The following is a 13,569-nucleotide window of genomic DNA, read 5'->3' as shown; positions in this document are numbered from 1 at the left end:
GCCTTTGGGCCGCACTCCCCTGAGCTGCAATTCAAGTTCTTCCCCAAACTGACTTTTTCCCCCCTCTTTTTTATGAACGAAATCCTCCCTTCGCAGCTCCTATTCTCTCAGGGGCTCTTCCACTCAGCAGTAGCCCAATTTCCTTTTATAGCTCCTACAATGACTGTCCTAATTACAATTAAAACCGGGAACGCTCTAATCAAATCTTTTACTATTCTAGACAAACTCAGAAAATGAGTAAAATTAGTGACACATGGTGAAAAAAGAGAAAGAAAAGGAGGTGTGGGGGGAAGAAGAGTCTGTGAGCTGGTGTTAATGCAGGGAGGGAGCCAAAGAGGGCAGCGGGATTTCGGCTCTCATCTGCACTAATTGGTGGTGGGGAGAGGCATGGGAACCCCATGGAGCGGGACTCGAGCATCCCTGGAGGCTCCTCCATCCTGCTGACCCCGCGCTAGCTGGACGCCTTGGATAATCCCCCCCTGTTACCATGGCAACAAAGGCTTTTGATGGCGAAACCCTTCAGCATCAAGAGTTAAACAGACCCTAAACCAAACCAGGGTTAAAGGCAGAGCAGGGATGTGTGAGCAGCAGGAGCACTGGGGCAGAAGGACGGCAGCAAGTGGAGAGTAAGCAACAAGGAACGGAGAGGGGGCTGATGCTTACCTGGGCTGGAGGGGCTTTTGCTGTGGTGGGAAGCTCACAGGGGGAATTCAGAAGCTGGATAATGAGTTTGAATGCTCTGAAGGGCTGGGTGCATGGATGGTTTTACCACCCCCCTCCATCACTGTGCAGCTTGGCAGGCTGCTTTAAACAGGCAAACATCGAGTGGAAGGTGGGCTCAAGAGGGATGTGGAGTTGTTGGGGTGAGTCCAAAGGAGGCCACAGAGATGCTGTGAGGGCTGCAGCACTTCAGAGGAAAAAACACTCTGGGGAGACCTTAAAGCGACTCCCCAGTGCCTAAAGAGGCTGCAGGAAACCTGGAGAGGGGCTTTGGACAAGGGCCTGTAGGGACAGGACAAGGGCAATGGCTTTAACCTGACAGAGGAGAAGGGTGTCTTAACTCCTGTCAGGTCTCCATTATCTCCAGCTTTCTCCCCAGGTCTTGGTTTTGGAGGTTCAGCAGTGAAGGGTTTGGTATTGAACAAAATGAGTGATCCAGCAGCCTTATTCCTTCAAGTTTACCAGCTTTCCATCCACATTGTGCAGTCCCACAGCCACATGCACTGCAGTGGATCCCACGATGGAGAGGTACCTTGGAGCCAGTTGTGGACTGAGTTCAGTTCCAGTGCACACTAACCAGGAGCTGGTTTCTCTCCTCACTCCTTTCCCTCACTCTCCGTCTTTATTACTTTGTCAAAGCACTTTCAAACATCATACTTATATTTTATAGGTCTGAAGCATGAGATTATTCAATTTGCTTTATAGGCCCAGTTTGATAAATTCACTTGGAAGCTCATGCTGTGGTAATTGAAACGCTGCCTGGGGAAGAGGGGATCTCTGCACTGGATTCAGCCTCTGCTTCTGACTGCTGCTGGGTGGGCACAGGGGCAGGAGATGGTGAAACCTGATGGGATTTACGGGGCAGGAGCTGCCTGAGGGGCTCAGGTGGGTCCTGGGTGAGATGGGAGCTGGGATGGAGCGCTCTGAAAGCATTAATTCCTTATTCCTCCTCTTGTTGTGATCCTCCTGACCCAACCAAGCCCCAGGGGTTGCTGAACTGTCGGGGCCCAAATTGAAATGACAAATTACACTGGAAACAAGAGGATGGCCGGGAGTTCAGCGTGATCATGACCAGGACATTTTACATGCCTTTAGGAGCAGCATTTAGTAATTCATCCCTGCCTGCGCTGAACCAGCAGCAGCTGCCTCCAAATGAACCAGGGCTGAAAGCTCTGCTCTCCGGGCACAAAAAGCCTCCTTGAAGGAGTTTGACACCTTCCCACTGGAAGGGGGATGCTCTCACCTTTGCTGCAGCAGCAGAAGACTGTGCCTTGAGGAAAGTTTTGATGCTTGAGGATGGGTCCGAGGCAGGGCTTGGTCATGAATTACAAGGCTCTGGGGAGCCGATCAGTTTATCCCATGCTCACTCCATGCTCCTTTTTTGGGGGATCTGAATCCCAAACCCAAAGCTTTGTGCTTTTATGTGTTTTATGTGTCTTGAGGGACAATATATCCCTGCCTGTGACAGCTGGGATTTGGTACAGTGACCTAAGAAGCCATTCTCAGGTATCCTTCATCTGAAGTTTGCTTATCGGGCTTGGTTCCTGGCATTAGGTGAACCTACCTGTGACAGACCAGGTTTCTTCCAATCCAGCATTAGCTCTCATAGGAGCAGCAGACCCCAAAATCCCATGGTTTGCAAGCTAAAGTCAGGTTTCCCACTGAAAGGAAGGCTTTCTGCTGGAAAACCTCTCCCCAGGTAGTGCTCTTCCAATGCAGCAATGCTTGGGGCTCCAGGGAAAGCAGTTGAAACACCACAAGTGCAGGGACCTGCCAACCTCTGGATCATGTTCCTGAGGGTACCTCAGCTATGGGTTGCTCTGCTGTGTGTTGAGTGGAGGTTTTCCATCCAAATGCTGCTGGAAATCTCTCCCTGTTGAACAAAGACTGTCAGCATTACACTGAAAGGTTATACCAATCAGATGTGATGCCCAATAATTTGCAAAGCCTTGAAAACTCTTGGGAATGTTGGTTATTGGTTTACCCCTTGAAGGAGCCAGGTCTGGGTGAAAAGATGCCATTCTTTTTCATATGAAAAGTCTAGTATATGGAAGGTCTGGTGGAGTCCTCATTGGATGGGAACTGCTCGGGTGGGAAGAGGTGCCGGTCTATAGATCCCTTGGGCCAAAAAGGTGGGTGCAGGAAGTGTGTTTAAAGGCAGTTTTTAGGAGGCATCCTTAAAAGCCTGCTCTGTCCTCCCCACAGGCACAGAGGACACCCCTTTCTGCTCATTGGGACGAAGGGAGGTGGAATCAGACGGGAGGTGCACCCCATTGCCTTGCCTCCTGATGTTCTCACCATAGCCAGGCTTCGCATGGCAGTGGGAGGAGGGATGTGACTGTCAGCTCATTGTTTCTGCTGCAAAGTTGCCCTTCTTTGCCTGTTTTAGACTTCATCCCCCAGGGCTGTTAATGCAGCATTTCCCAGAAGGGCTAAATTTAAAGCAAATGGCAGCATATTATATTTTTGGCTTCAGTAGGTAGAGCTGTGTAACCCTGTGCCTTCATTTTTGCTTTCTCCCTTTCTGGGCAGAGTGTATATCATGGGCTGTCATTGTATTTAAATAATAAAGCAGAACCAGGATTATTTTGTACACTTTTTTCTCCTCTCTGATCTCCCCACTGAAAAATGCATGGAAAGCAACAGATGCTTCGACTTTGTAGCTTGAACCTTCTCAGCTGTTTGAAGATTTGATGTAAAGTTCTTTGAACATCAGTTTCAGAGGAGACTCTCTTAGTAACGGTTGCCATGCAAAAATTCATAATTAATGAAGATTTCAGGGTTATGGTGGGGGTTTAAAATGTTATTTCATTATTAGTGTTATTATTTTGTGCTAGTCTTAATCAGCTGGAGAAACGGCAGCATCCAATGGGAAGAAACAGAGTCACAACTGCATCCCAGTGTGTGGCGATGGGTCCGGGTGCCTTCTCCTGGTCCAGCAGTTCGGTGGTACCCAGAAGGGCTCTCTGGCTAGCCATGGATGCTCATTTAGGCAGGGGCTATCAATAGGCACCTGGTGATCAGTTGCTGGGGTTCAGGCACTTACCTGCTGCCCACTGCATCAAAGCAAGGAGCTGATCTAACTCGGAGGGCTGGATTACCCTCTAGTGGCTGCAGCTTAAATAAGAGCGTGTTTCTTGCAGCTGTGATGTGCTAAATGATGCTGTCCAGGGGCCCTGGCTGCAGTGTTGGGGGTACACCAGGAGGCTATAGAGGAGCAGACATCAGTGCCATGGGGAATATGGGGACCTAGAGCTCTTGCTGTTACATGATGCAGATGTTTGTGGTGCAGTACCCAGTGCCTGGTTCCCAGCATCCCAGGCTGGGTTTGGAAGTGATTGCTGCTGGGGATGCTGTGGCCTGGCTGCTGGGCACAGCATGGTGCTGTTGTGGCTATCACACCAGCACAACTCTTTGGGGTCATCTTTGGGCTGCCTAAATCTAAGGGCAGCAGCATCACTGTGGGTAAGCAAGGAAAATTGTGGCTTGCAGATGGATGTGGGTTTCTCTTGGCTGTCCCACGTTGCCACCCAGCAGCTTTTCCAGATGCCTCTGGCATGGGGTGATCCTGATGTCTGTCATGTCAAGGGATGCGGCAGGACCTTTGGTGGGCTGGCCCCTGCTGTAACATCCTGCTTAGCGATAACAGACACATCCCTGCCTGTTCTAGTCCAGATGTTGGACAGCCTAAATGAGATATTTTCCATGGGGTCCACCCACTGTTAATGCTCCAGAGAGATTTGGGCTCCCGGAAAAGTGACAATGCCCTGTTCTCAGGGCAGGACATGTGTGACTTTATGGTGTACTTGGTGATCAGCTCACTGGCACGCAGGCATGTCTCACACTGCTGAGACTGACCGTCCTTGGCATCCCCTGCGAGAAACAGCAGCTCAGCAGTGTCAGCAATGACCAGTGACACTCTGCTGCCACCAGCAAGCCACCACTGCTGCCGTGGCGCAGGCAGTCAAGTCATGCATTTAATTGGTGTCTATTGGATGTTTTTTCCTGCAGCTACGGTTTGTGCTACTTATTGTGACATCCATGGGAAGTGGTGATGTGGGTTGTTTGTGCGTCTGACTCGGAGGGTTTCTCCACACTGGCATCTGACCCCTTCCCGCATCCTGCCAGCTTGTTTTCCTTGTCACTGGGCTGAAATGAGAGGAAGCTTTTGGGTTGTGGGTGCAAAGGGATGAGAGCACAGCCAGGGCAGCCATCAGGGCACCCAGAGGGATGCTCCGCTCTCCTTGTTGCTGATGCCCCAGGACATCATGGCAAAGCTAAACTCCAGCATGAAGATGCAGCCAGGCCTCTGTCATATCACCATCATGTCACCCCAGCTGCTGGCTGGATGTCAGTGGCCACGGGGACAGAGCAAATAGGCTGGGCAGCATGGAGCTGTGTCCGTCTGTGGTTGTGATGGGTCTTCTCCCTTGCAGAGCAGTAACTCCAGTGCAGGAGTTGCATTCTCCCCTTGGAGGTGAGCAGGGGGTGTGTGAAGCATGGATTCTCCTAACCCTGCCAGACTCATCACATCTCCAGCCTGGATGGGGTTTCCAGCTGGATTTCCACCTAGGTCTTGAAGGTTCTGTGCATGGCTAAACCTGCTGGGACTCAGCAGAGCTTCTCCCTCAGCACCGATACCTCTTCTCCTCAGCAGAGCTGAGCACTTGAGATTTTGAGGCATTTCAGAAGCTAAAAGTACATTTCCCAGCTGCAGAGTAAGTGGAATCTTGCCTGCACCATGAACCCCATGGCCACCAAGTGCTGGGCTTGGTCAGGGGTTGAATACTGCTGTGCAGCCCAGCACTGGGGTGTTAACGTGCTGTTGTGGTGCAGGATGTGCTGCTGCAGGGGCTTCATGTCCCCACGACATTGGCCACTGTGATGCTGGACCTTCTGGATGTGGTCCCTTCTGAAGCTCAGGTTTTGATGCAGTCTGTGATGGGTTGTGTAGTGCCAGCAGACCTGTCCTCTGACCAGGGGTAGTACTGCTGGTGTTTGTGATAGAAAGAGAGGAGATGCTTGTCTTGGAGAGGCACAAGTATCTGGGCGCAGTTTTTGGCCATGCCAGGCTCCCTGATAGCCCACCTGGGGCTCCAGGTGTTGCATTTGCCCCATTGTCCTTCAGGGAATGCAATTCAATAGATGGTGACAGTGTGCAGAGCTGTCAGACTTGGCCTGTCATCCTCAGACAACACAACAGAGGCCTACAGGGCTTGATGCCCTCCCCTCCTGACCAGCCTGCTGGGCTGTGTGCATGTGAGGGGTGTCACTGGAGCTGTCATCCTTCTGCTTCCCCCCCAGAACAGCTCCTTGTGCAACATCTCTGCTCTTTGTGTCCAGCTGGGGATGAAGGGCACCTTCCACTTCCCTCTGGTCCCTCCTTTGAGTTAATCTCTGCCGTGATGCTGGGCTCAACCTGAGCAGAAGGTGCTGGTGGGATGGGGCAGGATGTAGTGAAGGTCAAAGGAACCCCTGTAGGAGCTCATCTCCTGTCCAGATGCTGTTTTGGGGATACCATGGGCCAGCAACGGCCCCCAGAGAGCAGCTTGGGTGCAATCACTGATTTTGGGAACAGGGATTTGAGCACAGCTGTACTGAGCCAGGCAGTGACACTTGCCTTGGGCCAAAGGCTGGGCCCTGCTGCATTTTATATACTTAACCTATTTATTTCCTTTACTTGTAGGTGTGTCTGGAATACTCCAAAGAAACACTTCTGCAAACCCAGCGGACCCATATCCCTGCAGCTGGGAGTCCACGGAGCCACCTCCACTCAGTCATTAGAAGAAGTCCCCACTCCTTTACCTCTTAACCCTTTCTCTTCCTCCTCCACCTCCCAGACAAGCTCAGCTCAACAGGACGCAGCTCTGCCTGCTTGCAGCCAGGAGCAGTGTCTCCGGTGCGGTGCATCCATCACTGCCTCTTCTCACCTCGGTGTCCCCTGTGACTGCAGCATGAGGCCCTCGGGAGTAACCCACCATGGCAGACGTGTCCCCGCAGCCCTGGCAGGGCTCTGTGCTCAGTGGGGAGCAGCAGCTCTGGACTCTAATCTGAGCAGACAGATTGAGGTCAAACGCGCCCTTCGTGCAACAAGCTGAGAAGGGCAGGGGAAGGGGAGGGAATGTGTGTGTGATGGGCAGTGAGGGGGGCGAGAGCCCTGTGAGGACCACCAAGTGCCCACAGAGGGCTATCCCATGGGGGATGCAGGTGGTTGGGGATGGGGAGGGAGGGCAATATGTGTGGCACAGAGCAAAGTGATGGAGGCTGGTTTGCGCAATGAGTGTGCAAGTGGGCTGTAGCAGCACTGGATGTGTGTCCACAGCATCCCATGCAGCTTGCTTGGCTCTTCTCTGTTGTGGTTTAGGCTCCTGAGACCTGGTGAAGTAAAGGAAGGTGGAAACATATCTCCTTTGGACAAGGGGCAGATAAATGCCTGCCTTAGGAGTTGCAGTGCTGGGGACTGAGCTGCCTGCTCTTATACCAAGCTATGGGTTCGTTAAAGTAGGAGTTTTTATTGCTAAACCACTGTATATCAGCCAGTCTGGCTGCTTTCATCCACTCCTTTACCAGTGGCATGTAAATGCCTGTGGGCAGCAGAGCCACACCACCACTGCAGAGCATCCTCCTCCCCTGCTCCCAGCACCACAGGCTTCCCTCTTGGCTCAGCCCCGCTGCCAAACTGAGCAGCAAGAGATGTGCAACAGAGAGCTGAGCAGCTGGAGGAGGATTAAGTCTGCTCAGGTTTGCTCTTTTGTGGTGCTTTGGCATTTGTATGCTATGTTGTGGATGCTGCTCGCTGCTGGCACGGTAGGAATCGCAGTGTTCCTTGTTTATGTCCAGGCTTTGGTCTGGAGGCTTTCACCAGAATCATTGGGCTGATGGTGCAAATAATGTGGAGTAAAAGAAGCAAAAATTCCCCCAAAATGGAGAGCAGGGTCTTTTCTGCAGGGTCTGGTGGTTGTTGCTAGAAAACAGTGCATTGAGCTCATAAAATACACCCTGGCATTGGGATATCTGGATCTCCCAAACAGGGACTGTTCCCCATGGTGTATGTTGAGTTCTTTGCTCCTTGGGGACCACTGAGTATGCTGGCACCTTCTCAGTTGGTTAGGATGGAGATGGCTCCATTTTCTTTCATTCCAGGTAAGCTTCTGTTATTGTGGAAGTGCTGAGGGGCTCTGAAAGCATCTGCTCCCAGCTGGTGTTTCTTGGACATGTCTAAACTGTGCCATACCCCACTGCTTGCCAAGAGGGGCACAGAGGTGTGTGTTGTGTGGCCAAAGTCCCCCCTGGCTCCTTAAGACCCCTCCTCATGCATGGATGTCCAGAGGTGATGTCTCCACGTTGTGATGAGCTGCATGGGTCCAAGCTGGGATGCTCGGGTGCAGATCCTGACAGTGGTAAGGAGGGATGAGAGGGACACAAGTATAGGAAGAGAAGCAGCTCCAGACAGCAGATGTGTGGTTTTGCCTGCTCCCTGGGAGACTCCTGAGAGCTTCAGAGCAGCGTTTCACACAGTTGCTCAGCTGGAACCGCACTGAATAACCACTTGCATTTCAGCAGCAGAGATTTAAACCCGGGTCTTGGCAATTCCTGGTGGCTCAGAATCCCTCGGTGCCTTTCAGAGCGGTGGGTGCATTAACCCCTGTACCTGGATAAATCCCCAGCTGAGAATCACCTCCTAACAACCCTTTCTTGCTTCCTTTTGCTCACTATTTGCCCCAGCTGCCTCCATGCTCTAGAGAAGCATCAGTCTGAACTTAGATAACGTTTTTAGCTATATTGTGTGGTTTTAGTATCCATATCATCCTTCTACTTCCACTGCTATGTCCCTTGTTTACAGTTAGGGATGGAGGCAGCAATCACATTCCCTTCAGCCAAACAAATTCCCTCTTCTCCGGCCATCTCCCATCCCTGGTTATCCTGGCAGCCTTTCTTTGCACCTCTTGCTCCTTTCGGGAGTGGGCGACGGTTTATCCCGTGAATTGGGTGTGAATTGCTGTAAGCTCTCCCCGGCACACACCTTAGCATCAAATTTGCGGCTGTATCTCGCTAATCAGATTGTAATTGCCTCCTACAAGCAGGGGCTCTTCCTCTTCAGTCGTTTTCAGCTTATGGATTCCCCATTTGCAGGGTTTGTTTCGGGGATTGCCGCATCCAGCTGTGCTGATCCTCCAGCTGTGCTTCCACTGCCATATCCTTGTTCCCTGCTTTTCTCCTGCTTCTCATGGATGAGCTCATTAGGGGAATTGCTGACTAGGGCAAGTCCTGAGACCACTCTGCAGGGAACTCCACTTGCTGAACTGTCCCTGTCCCTCCACAATGTCCCAACCTGTCTTCACATTGCCTGGGCTAAGCCTCATCCTCAGCACCATGATAAATCCCTCCCCATCATGGCACTGTGTGAAACAATTCACTAAAGCCTCATATTTTCCTTTGTCTAGATCAGTTCTTAACACAAAAAGTGAGACACAAATAACAATCCCAAGTGAGATAGGCTGGCATCACCGTGTTTCACAGCCCTCCTCAGTCTTTACTTCATCTCAGGTGCACTGGCTTGGCAGATGCTCACATTGCTTTTTCATCCCTCATACTTACAGGCGCTGCATTTTATTTTCTCTATGTCCTTATAGGTGGATTTATCAAAGCCCTTGCTCCAAGTCCTATCATTCCATGGGGTAGATTCTCCAGGAATCAGAGCTGTGATCTCCCGACCCCATGACTTGATCACAGGAAGATCCTGGATCCTCACTTCCACCTCAGCTGTAGGAAGTACATTTTCCATATTGGCAAGCCAGCTCAGTTCATGTTTATTATCCCTGTCCAGAGCTGCTGAGAAGGATTCATTTAGCCCTGGGACCTCATCTAGATTGTGTGTGTACTCTCTTCCCCCAGCCTGCATCACAACACCGCTTGTTCTCTTTATTATCTCTGTGTTTGAACGGCCAGAGAACCTTTCACTGTTTGTTTTAATATTGTTCCCAGGTCTAACTCAGTTTGACTTCTGGCATTTCTCATTCCATCCCTTTTATTTCCAAGCCCCTAAAAAACTGCTGTCTTTGCTGCTTAATCATTCCCCTTTCTATGTTCTCATTCCTTTTGTCCCCATCACCCCACTCATTCCAGCAACTTAGGAGCTGCTTCAGAGCTGCTCCTTCAGTGTATTTTACATGGTTTAGGTGCAGTCTCCAGGGGGTTTTGCCTTTGGTTCAAAGACATTTGAACCTGCCTTTTATATCCAAGGCTGGGTTTTCCCTTTTGGAACCTTCAGGCAGCACCCTGCTGTCCTTTATTTATCTGTTCTGTTTAAAGTAAGTCAAAATAAGGCACAAGTTTTAAATCAGTCACTCTATCCAAGGTTATTTTCCAGTTCCAGCTCTTCCACCCGTGTCCTTATCACTCACCAATGTTGGGTCTAAAACACTATCATGTCTTAGTGATGCATCTACATTTGGTGTTCAAGTCTTCAACCTCTTCAGATAGGATGTGTGAGTGAATGTTGCAAGGTTAGTTTAGTTTAGTTTAGGGTGGTTTTGGGGGGGAAATTTGGGAATTCATTCTGGGAATTAACCTCCCAGAATGAGGAGTTTTTGTAGTTCCTCTCTGTTTGTTAAGAATGTCCATCCAAACCCACTCCTGCCACTCCAGGGAGGGCTTTCAGCACTCTCCTCATAGAACTATTACTCAAGTGGTGGTGGACCCAGATGATCTTATTCCATCTTGTCATACATCTTCATCCATCATTAGTGAAGGCGGTACTGCCTTGCCACCTCCTCTTTCCCACCTTTTTGGAGGAAAGCAGAGCCTTTGGCACCTTTGCTCCACCAAGTTTGTTACTGCTCTTGCTTCCTGCCCCATCCCCAGCACTTGGGGTCGTGCCATGCACAGCTCTGCTGTCCCACTGGGTATGTGTGTCCTTTTGAACCACTTCCATCCTTGCCCTATGGGAGTTTGTGACAGACCCTATGGGAGGGATGTGAACAGAAGTGCTGAGCAAGTGCCCTAATAATGGTCCACCCTTCCCAGCTCTTTCCCTCTGTGTGCCTCATCCAGCCCAGGTCTCTTTGGCTGTGCAGCTTGCAAAATAGAGCCTTTTCCTCCTCTTCAGCCCTTTTGCACATTAGGCTGTTGAGGCCAAACCATTGGAGCTGCCCATCCCACTGAGAGCCCTGTCCCTGCCTCTCCAGTGTGGTCCTCTGATGACCAGGAGTACGGAGCCAGCATCTCCTCATGTGTGCACAGATCCTGCCACCCTCAGCAGATGTGCAGAAACATGTTTCCATGTGAACCTTTTCCATAATTACCTTCCTTCCCTTTTTCCCCTTCTGCAGCATATTGCCAGTGTCTTCTGGTCCCTGAGCCTCTGGGGACCCCTAAGAAAAAACATGAGCCTGATTTCTTCTGGAGAGGGAATGAGCAGCCTCCAAGTTGCTGGGTGGATTATCTTGTCCTCTTGGTTTTAATAAGCTGCACAAGATTAAAGAATGACTGTGGATTAGTTGGGCTTTTGTTGGTTTGTGTTTGTTGTCTCCTTTTTCCCTGAGTTTTGCTTGGCACATAATTGGAGGCAGAACAGAGGATTCCGGGTCCTCATGCACCACTGCCTTTCACACTGGCATTGGCAGTAAACCTCTTAGTGAATCCGACCGGCGGATAGGGACCAAGGGGTTTGTGGCTTTGAAGGACTTACATGTTGCTGAGCATTTTGCAGTGTGTGAGCTGTTTGTGTTGGTTTTGTTTTCTCCCCTCTTCCCCCACTTCATCTTCAGTGTCTCCCTCACCGCAAACCTGATTTAAGGAATACATGCACTTATTCATTTATGAGCTGTGGTCAGTGCTGTGGGAAGAGAGAGCTGGAGGGAAAAGGGGTTTGTGCACGTGGCTGGGCTGTAATGAGATCAGGGATGGGGGATGCTCTGCGTTTGGACTCTGCTGCTTTTGCTGAGACACTTGATCCTCAAGTGAATGGACAGCTTAATATTGCTGTGGATGATTGATAGCACAGTGTACAGGACCTTCAGACATAAGGATGGGGAAGTTTAGACCAGAAACATCCTGTGTTTATGGCTGCTAGCAGTGCCTAGAGGAGAGCACAGGAGGAGAGCAAGTCCTATGGTGCTCCCCTCTGCCTCTTAGGGCAGCAGTGGCCATAACCTGGGGCAGACAGTCCAGCTATTCATCTCCATGGGGTGCAAAGAAGAATCTGTTTCTGTTTCTTTCAGACCTTATAGCAAGAGATGCTCTTACCTGATGTGTAACAAGTCCTGGCTCTCTCTGGTAATGCTGGAAAAATGGAGTCAAAGGAGGGTGCCTGCTTCTTCCCATGGAAGAAGGATGAAGGCAATGCTTTCCAGTATGGTAGGTGACCTGGCGTTACCTTCTGCCTGGTGCAAGTGCTGACAGCTCGGCAGGGACAGTGACAGCACAGAGGCAGCTCCCAGATGGCATCCTGGAGAGGAATGCTTGGGAAGTGCTCCCTTCACAGAGAGCAAGTGGTTTGAATGAGCTGAGTCTTAATGTTGGACCCCATGGAGGACAGAGCAGAACTGTCTCTTCTTGCTTTCCCTGCTTGACTGATGCAGCTGCAGCCTGTTGGGGTGACCTGGCAGAGGAGCTAAGTCCTCTCCATCCCCTCTTCTCCTGGCTGGAAGGTACAGGTACTGCCTCCTGCATCACCAATTGCATTCACCTCAGCTATAAAGCAGGAGATGTGAAAAGGCAATAGGAGGTGGAAGTGCTCCCCTGATTTGAAGCACCATCTCAGTCTGGTGGCGTTCTTACTGAAAGTCCTACTGAGACCTTGCAAGTGAGATTGATCTTCTCTCTTAACCCTTCACCTCTGCTCCCATCACAGAAACAGATTTAAGCCCCACAGTGTCCCAGGTTCTGTCATCCCCTGAATGTGTGCTTTGTGACCGAGGAGGAGTTCGTGCTGGGTGGCTGTTGGTGGCTTGTCCAAGAGTGGCTGTCACTGCAAAGCTGTGGAGGAACGTGGCAGGTCTGGACAAACAGGGTTTGTGGTTGAGGAGCTTCTCTGGGCAGCTCAGCAGCTCCTAGTCGAAATAGCGCAATCAGTGCCGGGGCATCTGGGATGTGTTATGTTGCTTTTGACACAGGGAGACTCATATGGATTTTTCCAGAGGGATGTAAAACCAAAAAGATGGGTCATCATTTCCCCTTTCTGATCTCAACATGCGTCCCATTAGCGGAGGGGAAAAACATAGCAGGAAATTTGTGAGTTGGCTCTGTGGCATGTGGAAAAAGAGAGAAAGATTGGGGGGGGAATAGCACTGTTTTAAATGTAGCATCCATATGCCCATTTAGGATTTAATAAGAGTTACCACATCGCTGGTAAGTGACAGCTGGTTATTAGGAGCATACTCTGAAGCAGCAGATCATCTGAAGGCAAAGCTGATGCTTAGCTATTCATACACCAGTACATCTGCCTTTAATAATGACTTTTAATTTTGTTAACATGCTTTAACTAGCTTATTAAATCAAAATAAAATGGGAACCTTACCCTTAATGCAACTGAACGAAAAAGGACCCAACCCCAGCCCAAGGCCCCCCTGGCTGTATCCCATGGATAGAAATGCGTCCAAGGGTAGGTTTAACTCAGCATGTTGCTCTGGAAGCCACAGCAATAGTGTGTTCCCTCTCTTTACTCATTCTTCCTGATTTTGACTTCTGCATTTCCATGCTTGGCATCCTTGAGGGTTGCTATGTGTATGGAATGTGGCATGGGCGAGAAGCTCAGCCTGGTTTGGAGCTGTTCTATCTACAGAACAGGCAGCAAGTGTAATTCCTCCTGACTCTCTCAGCAGAGGCAGCACTTCTGGCCTCTCTGGA

This window comes from Melopsittacus undulatus, chromosome 9, assembly GCF_012275295.1.
Source record: "Melopsittacus undulatus isolate bMelUnd1 chromosome 9, bMelUnd1.mat.Z, whole genome shotgun sequence".
NCBI lineage: Eukaryota > Metazoa > Chordata > Aves > Psittaciformes > Psittaculidae > Melopsittacus > Melopsittacus undulatus.
The sequence above is the reverse complement of the archived record's forward strand: the minus strand, read 5'-3'. Positions refer to the sequence as shown.